General features: G+C 44.8%; 1 long non-coding RNA gene across 1 annotated transcript in view; it reads right to left on the reverse strand.

Moving 5' to 3' along the window:
- Window positions 1-18297, reverse strand: part of LOC143974892 (uncharacterized) — a 95491-nt gene that overhangs the window by 11073 nt on the left and 66121 nt on the right. Inside the window, exon 3 of the long non-coding RNA XR_013272295.1 lies at window positions 10326-10419. This is a non-coding gene — a long non-coding RNA (uncharacterized LOC143974892). The remainder of the gene's footprint in view (window positions 1-10325; window positions 10420-18297) is intronic.

Here is an 18297-nt window from a genome sequence, read left to right on the forward strand (position 1 = left end):
GTACAGGGTGTTCCGGCTTTTTTTCGAATTTGCCGCGAACAGCCCAAATTGTTCACTGTTCGCTGAACAGGCAATGTTCGAGTCGAAAATGAGTTCGACTCGAACTCGAAGCTAATCCCTACTCAGCAAGGATCGCTCCATTGATCCCTGCTGAACCAGTGAATGACAGGTCCGTCTCCGCTTACTGTGTAGGGACGGAACTGTCAGATCTCCGCTATGGGGGATCGTATGAAAATGGATCCGCCTGTCAGTTTTCATCCGATCCGCCAGATGGATGGAAAATAGGATTTCCATCCTTCTGGATTTTGCGGATCGGATCAGATATCAGCGAACATGACACCAGAGTACATTGAGCGTCCATTCAGGTCCATTTTAAAAACTGATAGGCGGATCTGAAGACCTGAACCTGTCTGTAGGTGTAGAAGAGCCCTTACTGTCCTTCATTTTTAATCTTTATTGTTACAACCCAAAGAATATCCATCTTTCCCTCTAGCGAATGTTTCTTAGGCACCAACACGTTCTGTTTTTTATTAAATATAAAATCTTTGATTTCAATATTTGTATATTTGATTTTTTGGGGTTTTTAAAATAAAAAAAGGACAATTATCAAAATACTCCTTGCCAGGGCAGGACTTAGGGTGGTGGGGGCCCCTGGGCTTGAGTCGCTTTCGGGCCCTACTGTCTATACATTACCGTATTTATCAACGTATAACACGCGCCAGATTATAACACGCACTCCAAGTTTAGGAGGGAATTTTAAGGAAAAAAACTTTTAGGAGGGAAGTTTAAGGGGAAAAAAAACTTACTTGCTCATCAATGCAGCCTTATCAGTGTCCATCTGCAGCCTTGTTCAGTGTCATTGCAGCCTTGTCAGTGTCATTTGTAGCCTTGCCCCAGTGTCATTTTCAGCCTTGTCATTGCAGTCTTGAAGTTTAAAAATGGCTCTCGGCGGCTCTCGGATCCTCTCACAGTCCCGAGCGGAGCCAAGAGTAGCCGAGAGTGCTCGGCTCACAGTCATGCCCAGTCCCTGTGTTATGTCCATCATTGGGTGGGACTGTGAGCGGAGCTGAGCCGAGTACACTTGGCTATGTATCTCGGTGGGGCCTGCGGGGCCCCCTATTGGACGGGGCCCATGGGCTTGAGCCCAATCAAGCCCAATGGTAAGTCCTGCCCTGCTCCTTGCCCTCGCCTAATACAGCCCCAGGTAATACCAAAGTTATATAAAATAGTACATAAAAAATGAAATACAGCACATCGCTATTCACACAAATTATATTAAACTGCCATGGAATCTATACAAGGAAATCAGGGGCTACACACTGGCTTTGAAGCTTCTTTTGGAGCTTAGGTATTTCGGTATAGGAGGTACAAAGAGCGTATGTTACATAAACAGGAACATACAGAAATGGAGATATCAGGAATGTAACCTAAAAATGGTACACAGGAAGTACAAAAGAAATATCCCAGGATTAATGTATCTTTACATAAGCCATCAAACAGATTGTAAGATTAGCATGGAGTGCTGCTGAGAAAGGATTTGAATGGCATTTTATTGTGGTGCTGCATCCTGTTGTATTATTTTAAGTGCATTATAAAACAGTAAATGTAAAAGCTCAAATCTGCAAGGCAGGGACTGAGCTGCTTCTCTTTTAGGCCCCATTGACACATGTGCATTTTATGTACATTTAAAAAAAAATCCTGCTTGATGTATCTTTGATGCACTTTCCTGAAATGCACATTATATAGAGTTCAATGATAACATACCTAAAAAGCCGAAAATGCCCCCATTATGCCGCATACACACGGCCAGACTTTGCATTTCAAGATTTCATAATTTGCCGTGTCAGGAATGTTAATTCTCCATTACGAACTAGTAAATTTACAAGACTGACCGCTTCTGCTTCCGAGCATGCGTGTTTGTACTTTGGACTTTTGTCTGACGGACTTGTGTACACACGATCGGAAAATCTGACAATTGTCCGAAGGAGCGTGCAAACGGTTGGATTTTAGGCCAACAGTCTGTCAACACACAATTCCCGTCAGAAAATCTGATCGTGTTTACATGGCTTTAGGTATTGTGTATGCCATTGAAAATCTGGTGACACCTTTCGTTGGCTAATTTAAAGGGCCACTACAGTAAAAATACTTTTCTTGTAACTGTATAGGGGTTAATACTTGTAAATCTCTTCAGTACATAAACCCCTTTTTTTTACTTTACATGGCTTCAGTTAGATTTTTCTCCACATTTACATGCAGCCAAGGAGAAGTGACAGTTACAGGGATTTGGAAAAGCCATATACTTAGCTCCCAACTGTCTCTGATTTCAAGGGACTGTCACTCATTTGGAACACAGTCCCTCTGTCCCTCTTTCCTCCTCATATGTCCCTCATTGTGGAATGATCTTTATTGTTGTATATAAAATGCACTATTTATTCAGTGGTTTACAGTGCCAAATCTTTCATTTAATTTCTAAATTACTGCATTTGTAAATTTCAAAAGCCAATATAAATAAATAGTAGTGGTAAAATTAGCACTTGTGGGTTTAACTTATAATTTTTTTGTATAATTTTCCTTTAAGGGGGCGTGGCAGGGGGTGTGACCTATGCCTACATACTTTTGCTAATAGGAGTCCCTCGCTCCCTTCTAAAAACATTGGGATGTACGTATATATCACTGGCAAGTATGCTTACAACACTCTTTTCCCCATAAGTAAAGAAAGTTTGCTGTAACTACTTAAATGTGTTCGTCGTTAACCACTTCAATACCAGGCATTTTCCACCCCTGCCCAGGCCAACTTTCAGCTTTCAGCGCTGTCACTTTTTAAATGACAATTGCACGGTCATGCTACACTGTACCCAAACTAAATTTTTTATCATTTTGTTCCCATCTATAGAGCTTTCTTTTAGTGGTATTTGATGACCTCTGCATTTTTTTTCTAAACACTGATAAGTGAGCACTGATGAGGTGGCACCAATGAGGTGAAACTGATGGGCACTGATGATAGGCACTGATATGCAGAACTGATGATCATTGATAAGCGGCACTTATGGGCACTCATAGATGGCACTGATGGGCACTGATAGGCGACAGTGATGGGCATCGAAAGGCTGCACTGATGGGTACTTATGGGTGGCACTGATAGACGGCACTCATGGGCACTAACAGTTGGCACTGATGGGCACTGATAGGTGGCATTGATGGACACTGATGGGTGGCATCGATGGACACTCATAGATGGCACTGATAGGCATCACTGATGGCACTGGCAGGCATTGCTGATGGGCACTGATTGGCATCATGTCTGGGCACTGATTGGCATCATGTTTGGGAACTGACTGGCATCCCTGGTGGTCCAGGGTGGCATACCTGATGGCCATCCATGATCAGCAGCGATAATCATCAGACCCCCCCGTCAGGAGAGTGGACGACCATCTCTCCTCTACTCACGTCTGTCAGACGCGAGTGAGGAAAAGCTGATACACGGCTTTTCCTGTCTACAATGTGATCAGCCGTGATTGGACATGGCTGATCACGTGGTAAAGAGCCTCCGTCAGACAGACACGGCACAACACCGATCACCGAGCGCCCCCACAGGCATGCGCCGGTTGTTACCCAGAAATATGTCATATGACATCCAGTCAGGATAACTGAACCACCGCCCAACCGTCATTTTGCTATAGGCTGAGCGGAAAGTGGTTAAAGCAGTTTTAAACCCAAAAGCAAAAATTGATTATTTTGCAGTTTACCAATTCTTAGATGTGATGGCTGCATTCTTTTTATTTTTTCGGCTTTCTTTTCAATATTTTCACCTGATGATCTGGCTGGTAATTCTGTTGTTTTTCATCTGAACAAATTGACCTGCAGATGTAGCAGTTCGAGAGTTGAGACAAACCACTTACCACTTCCAGGTGTGCATACAGTGATCAACTTTATAAAAGTGATCAACTTTTATTTATGTAGTTGGGACTTTTCAAGTGCTTTCATCAACCAAAACTTATGTTAAAAAAATCATAATTTATTAAAAAATCTTTAATATGTATTTGCATATATATAGAAAGAAAATGTACATATATATGGATTTCATATCATATACTTCCTGCTTAGCTGCTTTGATGGCAAAATCCAGACATGTTTCGCCCACTTGGCTTTTTCATGGGATATTTTGTCCACTGCAGGTCAAACACTTCTATCAAATAAACATACAGTGTTTGTATACATAGCAACAGTAAAAATATTATAATAATATTTTACTGATAATATTTTTACTGTTGCTATGTATACTTACGCTGTATGTTTATTTGATAGAAGTATTTGACCTGAAGCACACAAAATATCCCCTGAAGAAGCCCAGCAGGCGAAACGTCTTGTTATTTTAACATCAAAACCCAATCATACTAAGCAGGAAGTATATGATATAAAACCCAAAGAGTATATGTACATTTTAGTGATGTTTAAATAAATGATGACTTTTTTAACATAACAAGTATTGGTTGATAAAAGCACCTGAAAAGTCCCAAATACTCTCTTCTATTTGCCTTATACTGCACCTGTGGTGCAGGTATTGATTGGTGACTCACCCACATGTACCTTTTTTATTTATGTATGTAAAACCTTTATCCCAAAAGGAAAAAAACAGGTTGCTGTAACTGCTTAAAAAGTATTAGCTGGAGTTTTGGTTCAATTTGTTAGTGTACCTAAATCTGCTAGTACATTTAACACTGCCCTTCCCCCAGACTGACAGTGCTACTGTCCAAAGGTGCTCCTGTGCTCTTTCCTCCAGAGTGGGGGCACTCTAATACAGGAGGTATGTTACTGTCTATCACCAGGTGAAAAGACAGGGCAAAAAAATCCCCAAAAAAGAAAAGTCTTGCAGCCATCCATCTAATGACTGGTAAGCTGCAATATGTAAAACTTTAGGTTTTGGGGTTTAATATCGCTTTAAACTGTTGGTTGCTTACTTAAAGTCTATGTGAACTAAATGTGTATCTAAATGTATATCGAAATGTGTATCTAAGACTCCCCTGCCCATGGGGTGACAACACTGCTGAGCAATTTCAATGCTGGAAGTACAACAATAACGGATCTTCCAGCAGGATTACCAGGTAGTAAAACACACTCCTGCGATCTGATTCTGCAAAGCGCACTGCGTTTTGCAAAACGATTGCGGGGTGCCATTACCTTAACATACATTCTGCAATCAGTTCGGATGAACACGTTACAATTTAGATGCGGTGCGGATTTGCAGCAAATTCACTGTGAATTTGCACTGCAGGTAGTGTGAACCAGGCCTTAAAGGGGTTGTAAAGGTAAATGTTTTTTCACCTTAATGCAGTCTATGCATCAAGGTGAAAAAACATCTGACAGTGCCTGCGCCCCCAGCCCCCCCGTTTTACTTACCTCACCCCTCGAAAGTCCCACGCTCGTCCCCCAACGTCCTTTCCACTGTTCAGCCTGGCCGCTGATTGGCTGGAGTGGATGGATGGAAAGCAGCGCAGCCATTGGCTCGCGCTGCTGTCAATCACATCCACTGACGCGGAGCGCCGGGGGCGGGGCCGTGTGATACAGCGAGCGGCTATAGCTGCCGGCTGTATCACGGGAGCGCGCGCGCAGATGCTTCTCACCATGCGAGGGAGCTCGCATGAACGTGAGAAGCACCTGTGGGAGGAAGCCGAGACAGCCGCCGAGGGACCCCAGAAGAGCAGGTTCGGGGCCACTCTGTGCAAAACGAGCTGCACAGTGGAGGTAAGTATAACAAAAATTAAATAAAAATTCACTTTTCACACTTTTCAATTTCACTTTTAACATAGTTCACCGGACACTTTATTAGGTACACCTGTTCAATTGCTTGGCAACACAAATTGCTAATCGGCCAATCACATGGCAGCAACTCAATGCATTTAAGCATCTAGGTGTGGTGAAGGTGACTTGCTGAAGTTCAAACCGAGCATCAGAAAGGGGATTAAAGTGCCTTTGAACATGACATGGTTGTTGGTGCCAGACAAGCTGATCTGAGTATTTAAAAAACTGCTGGTCTACTGGAATTTTCATGCACAACCATCTCTCGGGTTTACAAAGAATGATCCTGAAAAAGAGAAAATATCCAGTGAGCGGCAGTTGTGTGGTGGAAAATGCCTTGTTGATTTTGGAGGTCAGAGGACAATGGGCAAACTTGATTGAGGTGATAGAAAGGCAACAGTAACTCAAATAACAACTTGTTACAACCAAGGTATGCAGAATACCATCTCTGAATGCAGAACACATCAAACTTTGAAGCAGATGGGCTACAGCAGCAGAAGACCTCTCTGAGTGCCACTTCTGCCAGCTAAGAATGGGAAGCTGAGGCTACAATTCGCACAGGCTCACCAAAACTGGACAATAGAAGATTGTAAAAACATTGCCTGGTCTGATGAGTCTGGATTTCAGCTGCGACATTCAGATGGTTGGGTCAGAATTTGGTGTAAACAACATAAAAGCATGGATCCATCCTTCCTTGTATCAACAGTTCAGGTTGGTGGTGGTGTAATGGTGTGGGGGATATTTTCTTGGCACACTTTGGGCCCCTTAGTATTAATTGAGCATTGTTTAGATGCCAAGGCCTACCTGAGTGTTGTTGCTAACCATGTCGCTCCCTTTATGACTACAGTGTACCCATCTTCTGATGGCTCCTTCCAGCAGAATAATGCTCCATGTCACAAAGCTCAAATCATCTCACCACTGGTTTCTTGAACATGACAATGATGTCACTGTACTCCAATGGCCTCCACAGTCAACAGATCTCAATCCAATAGAGCACCTTTGGGATGTGGTGGAACAGGAGATTCATATCATGGACATGCAGCCATCAAATCTGTGGCAACTGTGTGATGCTATCATGTCATATGGACCAAAAACATAAATGAAGGCAGTTCTGGGGGCAAAAGGGGGGGGGGTCCAACCCGGTACTAAGAAGGTATACCTAAAAAAGTAGCCAGTGAGTGTGATTCAGAATGCAAGCTTACAAAAATAATTCTCTTCTTCAGACATGTCATAGAAATAATCGAGAAATCATTTGTTGGTGATTTATTAAGCTGGTTATGTGTGGATCGAAAATTGGTCAGTTCAGTAAGGATTGGATGCTTTTTGATTGTTCTATAGCCATTCACGTTCGAGAGAAGTTGATCTAATGATTGACTTTTCTTAAATGGGAATGTTGGAAAATGTTCACTCAATTAGTGCATGGAGTCAATCAGCTGCAGCGCTGATCAGTGTATTCTGAGAGCGGAGGACCCCCTGTTACCACAATACAATAGCACAGTGGAGCATATTCCTCCATCCACCTTAACCACTTAGGCCGCGTACACACGGGCGGACTGTCTGGCCTACTTAGTCCGTCGAAACACATTTCAGCGGACAGTCCGCTCGTGTGTGGGCTTCAGCTGACTTTTTCAGCGTGCAGTCTGGCGTACTAAGTATTTCGGATTTTCCGTAATTCTGTCCGTCATACTTTGGTTTCAGCGGACAATCCGCTCGTCAGTAGGCTAGTTCGACGGACTAAGAATGGCGCATGCTCAGAAAGGATTTACACGGCGGAAGGGTGCATTGCTGTGTATTGGACTTCCTATTTCTAGTCCCGTCGTACGTGCTGTACACGTCATCGCGCAAGCTTTCGACGGACTGTTTGTGCATCCGTGTGTGGTCAAGTGCGTTCATTCGAAAGTATGACGGACTGTCCGTCGGATTGTATGACGGACTAAGTAGGCCATACAGTCCGCCCGTGTGTACGCGGCCTTAAGGACCAGGCCTCTTTTTCAGACTTGGTGTTTAAATGTTTAAAACAGTTTTTTTTGCTAGAAAATTACTTAGAACCCTCAAACATTTTATATTGTTTTTTTTCTAACACCGTAGAGAATAAAATGGCGGTTATTGAAATACTTTTTTTCACACCGTATTTGCGCAGCGGTCTTACAAGCGCACTTTTTTTGGAAAAAATTCACTTTTTTAAATAAAAAAATAAGACAACAGTAAAATTAGCCCAATTTTTTTTTATATTGTGAAAGATAATGGTACGCCGAGTAAATTGATACCCAACATGTCACGCTTCAAAATTGCGCCCGCTCGTGGAATGGCGTCAAACTTTTAGCCTCAAAAATCTCCATAAGCGACATTTAAAAAATTCTACAGGTTGCATTTTTTGCGTTACAGAGGAGGTCTAGGGCTAGAATTGTTGTTCTCACTCTACCGATCGCGGCGATACCTCACATGTGTGGTTTGACCACCATTTTCATATGCGGGCGCTACTCACGTATGCGCTCGCTTCTGTGCGCAAGCTCGTCGTGACGGGGTGTTTTTAAAAAACTTTTTTTTTTTCTTATTTATTTTAATTGATTTTATTTATTTTTACACTGTTTTAAAAAAAAAATGGATCACTTTTATTCCTATTACAAGGAATGTAAACATCCCTTGTAATAGAAAAAAGCATGACAGGTCCTCTTAAATATGAGATCTGGGGTCAAAAAGTCCTCAGATCTCATATTTGGGCTAAAATGCAACAAAAAAGAAAAGAAAAAATGCAACAAAAAAAATATACCTTTAAGAGGTATGAGCGTAAGTGACGTTTTGACGTCGCTTCCGCCCTCCTATGGTATAGAGACGAGTGGGGGCCATCTTAGCCTCACTTGTCTCTATGCCCAGCTAGGAAGAGGACCCGATCGCCTCCGCCGCTACCGACGGCTCCGGTAAGCGGCGGAAGGTGCGGGAGGGCGGCGGGAGAGAGGGTGGCACCTCTCCCGCCGCTGATAGCGGTGATCTCGCTGCAAATCCACCGCGGAGACCACCGTTATCGTACAGCCGACCGCCGCCTGAAGAGATGGACATCTCGGTTGTGGCAGCAGCTGCTGCCGTTACCGAGATATCCCTCTTCAAAAATAGGACGTACATCGTCGTGCGTCGGTCGGCAAGTGGTTAACTGCTTGCCGACCAGCCACCGTCATTATACTGTGGCAGGTCTGCAGGTCTGCAGGTCTGCACGATCCCAAAAGCTGTTGTAGCTATACGTCGGCTCCTTTAAGCAGGATAGCAGGCGAGCGCATGCACCCGCTTCACTGCGGGGGTGCCGATGCTCGTGGCCAACGGTTGCAATGACTGCCGGCCACGAGCGATAGCGGGCACGAGAGGCAGAACAGGGATGTGTGTGTGTGTGTAAACACACAAATCCTTGTTCTGCTTGGTCATTTCCCCTAGTCAGTCCCCTCCCCCCTACAGTTAGAACATACACAGGGAACACAGTTAACCCCTTGATCGCCCCCTAGTGTTAACCTCTTCCCTGCCAGTGAAATTTTTACAGTAATCAGTGCATTTTTATAGCTCTGATCGTTGTATAAATGGCAATGGTCACAAAAACATATCAAAAGTGTCCGATGTGTCTGCCATAATGTCGTAGTCCTAAAAAAAAATCGCAGATCACCACCATTACCAGTAAAAAACAAATAATAAAAATGCAATAAATCTATCCCCTATTTTGTAGATACTATAACTTTTGTGCAAACCAATCAATGCACGCTTATTGCGTTTTTTTTTTTTTTTACCAAAAATATGTAGAAGAATACATATCGGCCTAAACTAAGAAAAAAATTGCTTTTTTAACAAAAAATTGGGATATTTATTATAGCAAAAAGTACAAAATATTGTGTTTTTTTTTCAAAATTGTCCCTCTTTTTTTGTTTAGAGCGCAAAAAATAAAAACCGCAGAGATGATCAAATACCACCAAAAGAAAGCTCTATTTGTGGCAAAAAAATGCCGTCACTTTTGTTTGGGTGCAGCGTCTCACGACTGCGCAATTGTCAGTTAAAACAACGCAGTGCATATCTCAAAAAAATGGCTCGGTCATTCAGCAGCCAAATCTTCCGGGGCTGAAGTGGTTAATTGTTGGGATGAGGGCACATGTTTAAAAAACAAACAAAAAAACAATGCATCTATGGTCAGCTTTAGTTAGTTGTATGAGATCTTGACTGAGAAAAATGAGCCTACCTGTGATTTATATTATTATTATTATTATGATTTATATAGCGCCAGCAGTTTACGCAGTGCTTTGCAATGTATAGGGGGGACAACACAATTACAGTACAATACAGAAGGTACAGGAGGGCCCTGCTCATAGAGCTTACATTCTAAAGGGAAGAGGTGGTGGTACAAAAGGTAATAGCTGCAGAGAATGATTTGACGGGGGTGGCATGACATCACGTATGATGAAATATTCTGGCAAGCTTGCACTCTGCAATACATTCTGTGGCACAACCTAAGTATCTCCTATATTTTCACTTCCATTAGGAAATGATCTTATACTTACATCAGATGTAGTGTGGCATCCTTTTTGCACTAATGACCAGATCTTGGCACTCCGACACATTACAGGTACCAGATGCCCGTCATCTCTCAGGAGCCTGGGGATAGGAAAGAATACTGTTAAGAGGCAATCCGAGGAACTCTCACCCTGGTTATAAAGTACACGATGAATCTCACATGTAATTAACTTTAATAAATTTTTTTTTAAGATCAGACGGAGATGGTAAGCTGCTAAGTCTTCTCACCCAGGCCTGCCAAGCTAGAAATAGCACCCAGATGTCATCGGGGGGGGGGGGGGGGGGGGGGGTGGCACATATCAAATGTTTTCTCAAGATTGTTTGCATTTACTTAGAGTCACAGCGGGGAGAGGTAGGAGGTGGCAAGTTCCAGATTCAGTTTCAAGGATATCTAAAACTGGGCACACCGCTCTGAAGTACAAGGACAAGTCATTGTCGTAGGATATGTTTAGTTTCCCAGCAGGATCTGGATTGGCAACACTTGTGCGGCACGCTGTTAAGCGGAGCCATGCTGCCCAGAGGATAGAGGCGCAGTGTGGTGGCTATCAAAGCAGTGCTATAAAATACTAGGCATGCTTGCCTGTTTAAGCATCAGATAAAGCGGGAATGTTCCAAGGGATTGGCAGAATATGAATGGACACATACCAGATACTGATGGGGCTTGTATAGGAATTAAACATTTAATCGCAGCAAACCACTTAGCGATGCCCGTGAGTGATAGAGGAAGATTGTGACATGCAATCATTTCCTTGTTACTTTGTAGTAGCTTCCCTGTGCTGTGCCAGGTGATGCCATAGGTGCCATGTTAACATGAAAAAGCAGCTTCCACTACATCAATTACATCCAGAAATTTGTACTACAGATTCACACCATGTACGTTGAGCTGCTCTGATCTGCAGTGATAAACACAAGCTCAAAGCAGGGCACATAGAAAACAATTGTCTTCTATGTGTCTTCTCACACTACACGTAGTGTAAGATCTAAACATGTCAGTTACCACACCACAGCCATACCTCCCAACATTTTGAGATGGGAATGAAGGACACCTACTAGCAAACATAGGTAGGCATAGGACACGCCCCCTGTCACACCCCCTAAAAGGAGAATTAACCAAAAAAAAGGTTCATTAAACCCACAAGGGCTTTTTTTTTACCACTACTATTTTTTTATATTGGCTTTTGGAATTTACAAATGCAGCAATTTAGAATTTGGATGAAAGGTTTAGAATTGGGAAGCACTTTTTGAAAGATAAAAAGTGCATTTTATATACAACTATATAAATCAGACCAAAATGAGGGACAAAAGAGGAGGAAAGAGGGACATTGCTCCAAATCCGGGACAGTCCCTCAAAATCAGGGACAGTTGGGAGCTATGGCACAGAATGTGACCACAGCACATGCACAGAATTGAATAAAATGTCACAGAATGAATACACAACAAGAAAGAAAAAAGAAAGATAAACAGTGTGATGCATTGTAACAACACATTGCACTGCTCCTACACAATGCACCCCAGATGGGACGTTATATGGAACATACCATGCCTCAGCTGGTGTAAATGAGCCCTAAAATCAGCTGGAAGGATCAGGATTTCCTTAAAGAGGCACTGTAAAGGCCCGTACACACGGTCTGACTTTTTGACAACAAACATGCAAATTAGCTGTTTTGGAGCAACATCCGACTGTGTGTACGCTCCATCGGACAAACTTTTTATGTTTTCATCGGACTTTTGTTGGCTGTGCGAACGGACAAACTTTCTGGCAACAAAAGTCCGATGGAGCAAAGTCCGACCGTGTGTATGAGGCTTAAGACCCCCCCCCCCCCCCCTCACATCAGAGCCCGTCTCACATCAGAGCACACAGAGCCGCATTACATCAGTGTTCACAGAGTCCCCTCAAATCAGAGTACCTCTTACATCAAAGTCTTAGGCCCCCTCCCCACACATTAGTTTATTCAGATTCCCCTCATGTCAGAGACCTCAGTGCTCCCCCACACTCATCAAAGTCCCAAAAGCCCCCCTCACATCAGTGTGTTCAGTGTTCCAACACATCAGTGTCCTCAGATTCTCCCTCAAATCAGTGTCCTCAGAGTTCCCTCACATCAGAGCCCCTCTTACATAAGGGTCTTCAGAATCCCCTTACACCAAAGTTCACAGAGCCCTTCCTCACATTAGTCCTCAGACCCCCCTCACATCAGCTATCTCAAAGCCTTCTTACATTAGTTTCCTCAGAGCCCCCTCACATCAGCTTCCACCAAGTCCCCTCACATCAGAGCCCCTTCAATCAGAGTCATCAGAACCCCCTCATATCTTTGTCCTCAGAGCCCCCCCCCCCCCCTAGTCTTCTCACATCACAGCCCCTCTTATATAAGGGTCCTCAGACACCGCTAACATCAGGGTCTATAGAGTCTCCTCACACCAAATGACTCCTCACACCCCCTCAATCAGTTTCCATAAAGCTTTCTCTTATTAGAGACCTAATAGCTCCCTTGACTCCCCTCTGTACACCATGTCCCTCTTTTACATCAGGAGCCCCCCTTCATATGAGTTTCATTAGAACCCCCTCACATCAGAATTCTCAGAGTCCACAGATCTCCCTCACACCTCACAGCCACTGATATCAGTGTCCCCGAAGCCCCCCCTCCCCATACCAGAGTGCCCAGAGCTCCCTCAAATTAGTCTCCTCCAGGTCCCTTCACATCAGAACCCCTCTCATATCAGAGCCCCCTCATATCTTTTTCCTCAGAGCCCCCCCATACCAGAGTTCTCAGACCTTTCCTCACATCAAAGTCCTCAGAGCCCTGCTCTCATCAGTTACTTCAGAGCCTCCTCATTCAGAATGTTCAAAGCCCGTACTCACATCAGTTTCCTCCCATCACATCAGTGTCCCCAGAGCCTCCTCATATCATTATCCTCAAAGCCCCAACTCACATCAGTTTCCTCCCATCACATCAGTGTCCCCAGAGCCTCCTCATATCATTATCCTCAAAGCCCCAACTCACATCAGTTTCCTCCCATCACATCAGTGTCCCCAGAGCCTCCTCATATCATTATCCTCAAAGCCCCTCTCACATCAGTGTCCTCAGAGCCCACCCCTCACAAAATTAAAGTCCAACTCTGTTCACAGCGTGAATTGGAACAGCTAACCTTCCAATTTGCGGAGGAGCAAGTTCCAGTGGTGGTTGTCCAATCACAAAGGCTTCGGAGGCAGCAGAACTGCAGGGGGCAGCGAGGGGACAGGAAGATAAAGAGTGGCCAAAGGGATCGGGTCCCCGTGCCAGGAAACAAGACTTCAATAGCAAGGAAGTGAGGTGAGTATTGAAGACTCCATCTTGTGCTTGTGTCAGGATGAGGTGTTTGCAGAACCCACACAGGAGAATGATATGTCTTTTTTTGCCCGGAGTTGGGGTTTAACTAAATATGTAATTGGGCCAGGGGTTCCCAAACTTTAGCATGTAACTTACAAAAAATTTAAGTCCACATTTCCTTTCCAAACTATAATTAAAGAGGAAGTAAACCCTGATGGGTTTACTTCCTCTTTCTTTCCCTGCAAAGGTAAAGCATAATGGACTACTATGCATCGCATAGTAGTCCATTATGTGTCACTTACCTGACACAGGAGCCAGCGACGTCCCTGATTTCCTCACCGGCTGGAAGCGTCCATCTTCCTTCCGGGGTCACAGACTCCGGCTCTGTCACTGGCTGGAGTCGCGTGACCTCACTCCCGCGCATGCGTGTGGGAGCCGCCAGTCATGGCATGTCGTTTAATGAAAACGGCACGCCGTGACCCTTCTAAAGTGTGCATGTGCCGTGACCCTTCTAAAGTGCGCATGTGCCGAAGGAGTACATCGGCGCATGCGCAGAAGGAATCCTCGTACGGGGGAATTGTAAATATCTCCTAAACCATGTAGGTTTAAAGTGGTTTTAAACCCTTACAAACCACTTTGACCTACAGGTAAGCCTAGATTAAGGCTTACCTGTAGGTCCAAGAAATATCTCCTAAACCTATAAGGTTGAGGAGATATTTACAAAAAGACAGCCACCGCTGTCTAGGTGCATGCGCCGTAGACATCGGCGCTCAGGTGCACTGGGCAGGCCGCAGATCGCGGCGATATGCCGCTCCTGACGGCTCCCGTGCGCATGCGTGGGAGTGTCATCGCGGCTCCAGCGAATCACAGCGAGACCCGGAAGTCACTCCGGGATACATGACAGCAGCGAACATGAAGACGGAGGACCACTTCGGGGGCTTCGCTCTCAGGTAAGTTATTCATAATGAGCTAGTATGCTATGCATACTAGCTCATTATGCCTTTGCCTTGCAGGTTGCATTTTTTTTAACTGCCTTTACTTCCTCTTTAAGCCCTTGTACACACGGTCGGAGATTCCGACAACCAAATCCATCGGATTTTGTCCGTTGGATTTTGTCAGACGGATTTTGTCCGAAACTGTTGCATACACACGGTCGGACAAAGTTGTCGGAAAATCCGACGTGATGGCGTTATTTCGTTATGACGGGACTACGTTCATGCTAGTAGCCAATAGCTTTGGTGTAGGAATTTGATCTGAGTATGCGTGGCACTTTGTTCGATCGGAATTCTCTACACATGATCTGAGTATGTCCAATTCGGAGCATTTTGTCCGAAAATTTTACCAACAAGTTGGAAAACTTGGTCCGTCGGATACTCCGATGGAAACATTCCGATGGAGACCACACACAGTCGGAATATCAACAAAACGGTCCGATCGGACACAATCCATCGGAATCTCCGACCGTGTGTACAAGGGCTAAGAGATATTTGCAGCACCTACAGGTAAGCCTTAACCACTTGCCGACCGCCGCACGCCGATGTACGCCCGGTGCCTGCGGCGGTCGGTATTCGTTCGGGGGGCGATCCCGGACGAGGGGACGGCCATTCATTCATGGCCATCCCCTCGCGATCGCTCCCGGCGAATGAAAATGTCCGGTGACATCACTTCCTCTCCTGTAATGTAAACACAGGAGAGGAAGTGATGTATTCTCTCCTCCGTGTCGGTAGTTTTCGTTCCGGCACCGAGGAGAGAGGTTCGGTGAGTTGCACCAACACACCCCACATACAGTAGAACATGCCAGGCACACTCACACCCCCCCTTTACCCCCCGATCACCCCCCAATTACCCCTGCCCCCCCAGTCACAGTGACACCAATTGCTTTTTTATTTTTATTTTTTTGCATTGGTGTCATTTGTGACTGTAGTAACTGTTAGGGCAGTTAGGGTTAGCCCCCTTTAGTTCTAATGTGCCCCCCTAACCCCCCCAATAAAGGTTTAACCCCGTGATCACCCCCCGTCGCCAGTGTCACTAAGGCTGGGTTCACATTGCAGCGGTTTATGAGAACGAATGTGATTCGCACCGCACTGCAGTGCAAATCACATCCGATCTCTGTGCGATTCGAGTTCAGCCATACAGATAGTATGGCTGAATTCGTGTCGCACCCGCCGCACCCGCCGCACCCGCCGCAAATTCGCACGGGACCCTTTTTTTGGCCCGCAGCAGAATCGGATCGCATGGGTGTTCACACCATGCGATCCGAGTTTGCAGATCGCACTGCGATATGCGAACTGATCTGGGGGTGTCATTAACATTTCACTGACACTCCCAGCAGTTCGCATAGGGCAGTGTGAACTGCCGCCGGGAGGCATGCGATGCGGGAACCCGCCACGGATTCATGGCGTTCCCGCATCGCTCCAGTGTGAACCCAGCCTAATAAGCGATAGTTTTTCTGATCGCTGTATTAGTGTCACAGGTGACGCTAGTTAGGCAGGTAGGTATTTAGGTTCGCCGCAGCTTTTTATAGCGCCAAGGACCCCCATATACTACCGCATAAAGCCCCCTGATTGCCCCCTAGTTAACCCTTTCACCAGTGATCACCATATAACTGTTACAGGTGACGCTGGTTGGTTAGTTATTTTTTTATAGTTTCAGGGCACCCGCCATTTATTACCTAATAAAGGTTTAACCCCCTGATCACCCGGCGGGTGTCATTTGTGACTGTAATAACTGTTAGGGCAGTTAGGGTTAGCCCCCTTTAGTTCTAAGGTACCCCCCTAACCCCCCCAATAAAGGTTTAACCCCGTGATCACCCCCCGTCGCCAGTGTCACTAAGGCTGGGTTCACATTGCAGCGGTTTATGAGAACGGATGTGATTCGCATCGCACTGCAGTGCAAATCACATCCGATCTCTGTGCGATTCGAGTTCAGCCATACAGATAGTATGGCTGAATTCGTGTCGCACCAGCCGCACCCGCCGCAAACTCGCACGGGACCCTTTTTTTGGTCCGCAGCAGAATCGGATCGAATGGGTGTTCACACCATGCGATCCGAGTTTGCAGATCGCACTGCGATATGCGAACTGATCTGGGGGTGTCATTAACATTTCACTGACACTCCCAGCAGTTCGCATAGGGCAGTGTGAACTGCCGCCGGGAGGCATGTGATGCGGGAACCCGCCGCGCATTCGTGGCGTTCCCACATCGCTCCAGTGTGAACCCAGCCTAATAAGCGATCGTTTTTCTGATCACTGTATTAGTGTCACAGGTGACGCTAGTTAGGCAGGTAGGTATTTAGGTTCGCCGCAGCTTTTTATAGCGCCAGGGACCCCCATATACTACCGCATAAAGCCCCCTGATTGCCCCCTAGTTAACCCTTTCACCAGTGATCACCATATAACTGTTACAGGTGACGCTGGTTGGTTAGTTATTTTTTTTATAGTTTCAGGGCACCCGCCATTTATTACCTAGTCTCACTAGTGTACCCCTAAATTTAGGGGTGTCTACTTTCCAAAATGGGGTCATTTGGGGGGGGTTTGTGCCATCTTGGCATTTTATGGCCTTCAAAACTGTAACGCCCTTAGAAAGCCTGAAGGCGGTGCTTGGTTTTCGGGGCCCCGTACGCGGCTAGGCTCCCAAAAAGTCCCACATATGTGGTATCCCCGTACTCAGGAGAAGCAGCAGAATTTATTTTGGGGTGTCATTTCACATATGCCCATGGCATGAGTGAGCAATATATCATTTAGTGACAACTTTGTGAAAAAAAAAAAAAAAGTTTGTAATTTTCCCGTAACTTGTGGCAAAATATAAAATATTCCATGGACTCAACATGCCTCTCAGCAAATAGCTTGGGGTGTCTACTTTCTAAAATGGGGTCATTTGTGGGGGTTTTGTGCCATCTTGGCATTTTATGGCCTTCAAAACTGTAATAGGTAGTGAGGAGTGAAGTCAAATATTTACGCCCTTAAAAAACCTGAAGGCGGTTCTTGGCTTACGGGGCCCCGTACGCGGCTAGGCTCCCAAAAAGTCCCACATATGTGGTATCCCCGTACTCAGGAGAAGCAGCAGAATTTATTTTGGGGTGTCATTTCACATATGCCCATAGCATGTGTGAGCAATATATCATTTAGTGACAACTTTGTGTAAAATAAAAAAAAAAAATTTTTTTGTCATTATTCAATCGCTTGAGGCAAAAAAATAAAATATTCAATGGGCTCAACATGCCACTTATCAATTTCCTTAGGGTGTCTACTTTCCAAAATGGGGTCATTTGGGGGGGTTTTGTACTGCCCTGCCATTTTAGCACCTCAAGAAATGAGATAGGCAGTCGTAAACTAAAAGCTGCGTAAATTCCAGAAAACGTACCTTAGTTTGTAGATGTGACAACTTTTGCGCAAACCAATAAATATACAATTATTGACTTTTTTTTTACCAAAGACATGTGGCTGAATAAATTTTGGCCTAAATGTATGACTAAAATTGAGTTTATTGGATTTTTATAATAACAAAAAGTAGAAAATATCATTTTTTTTCAAAATTTGCGGTCTTTTTACGTTTATATCGCAAAAAATAAAAATCGCAGAGGCAATCAAATACCATCAAAAGAAAGCTCTATTTGTGGGAAGAAAAGGACGCAAATTTTGTTTGGGTACAACATT

This window comes from Lithobates pipiens, unplaced genomic scaffold, assembly GCF_037356315.1.
Source record: "Lithobates pipiens isolate NorthernLeopardFrog02 unplaced genomic scaffold, aLitPip1_a1.2 Scaffold_1, whole genome shotgun sequence".
NCBI lineage: Eukaryota > Metazoa > Chordata > Amphibia > Anura > Ranidae > Lithobates > Lithobates pipiens.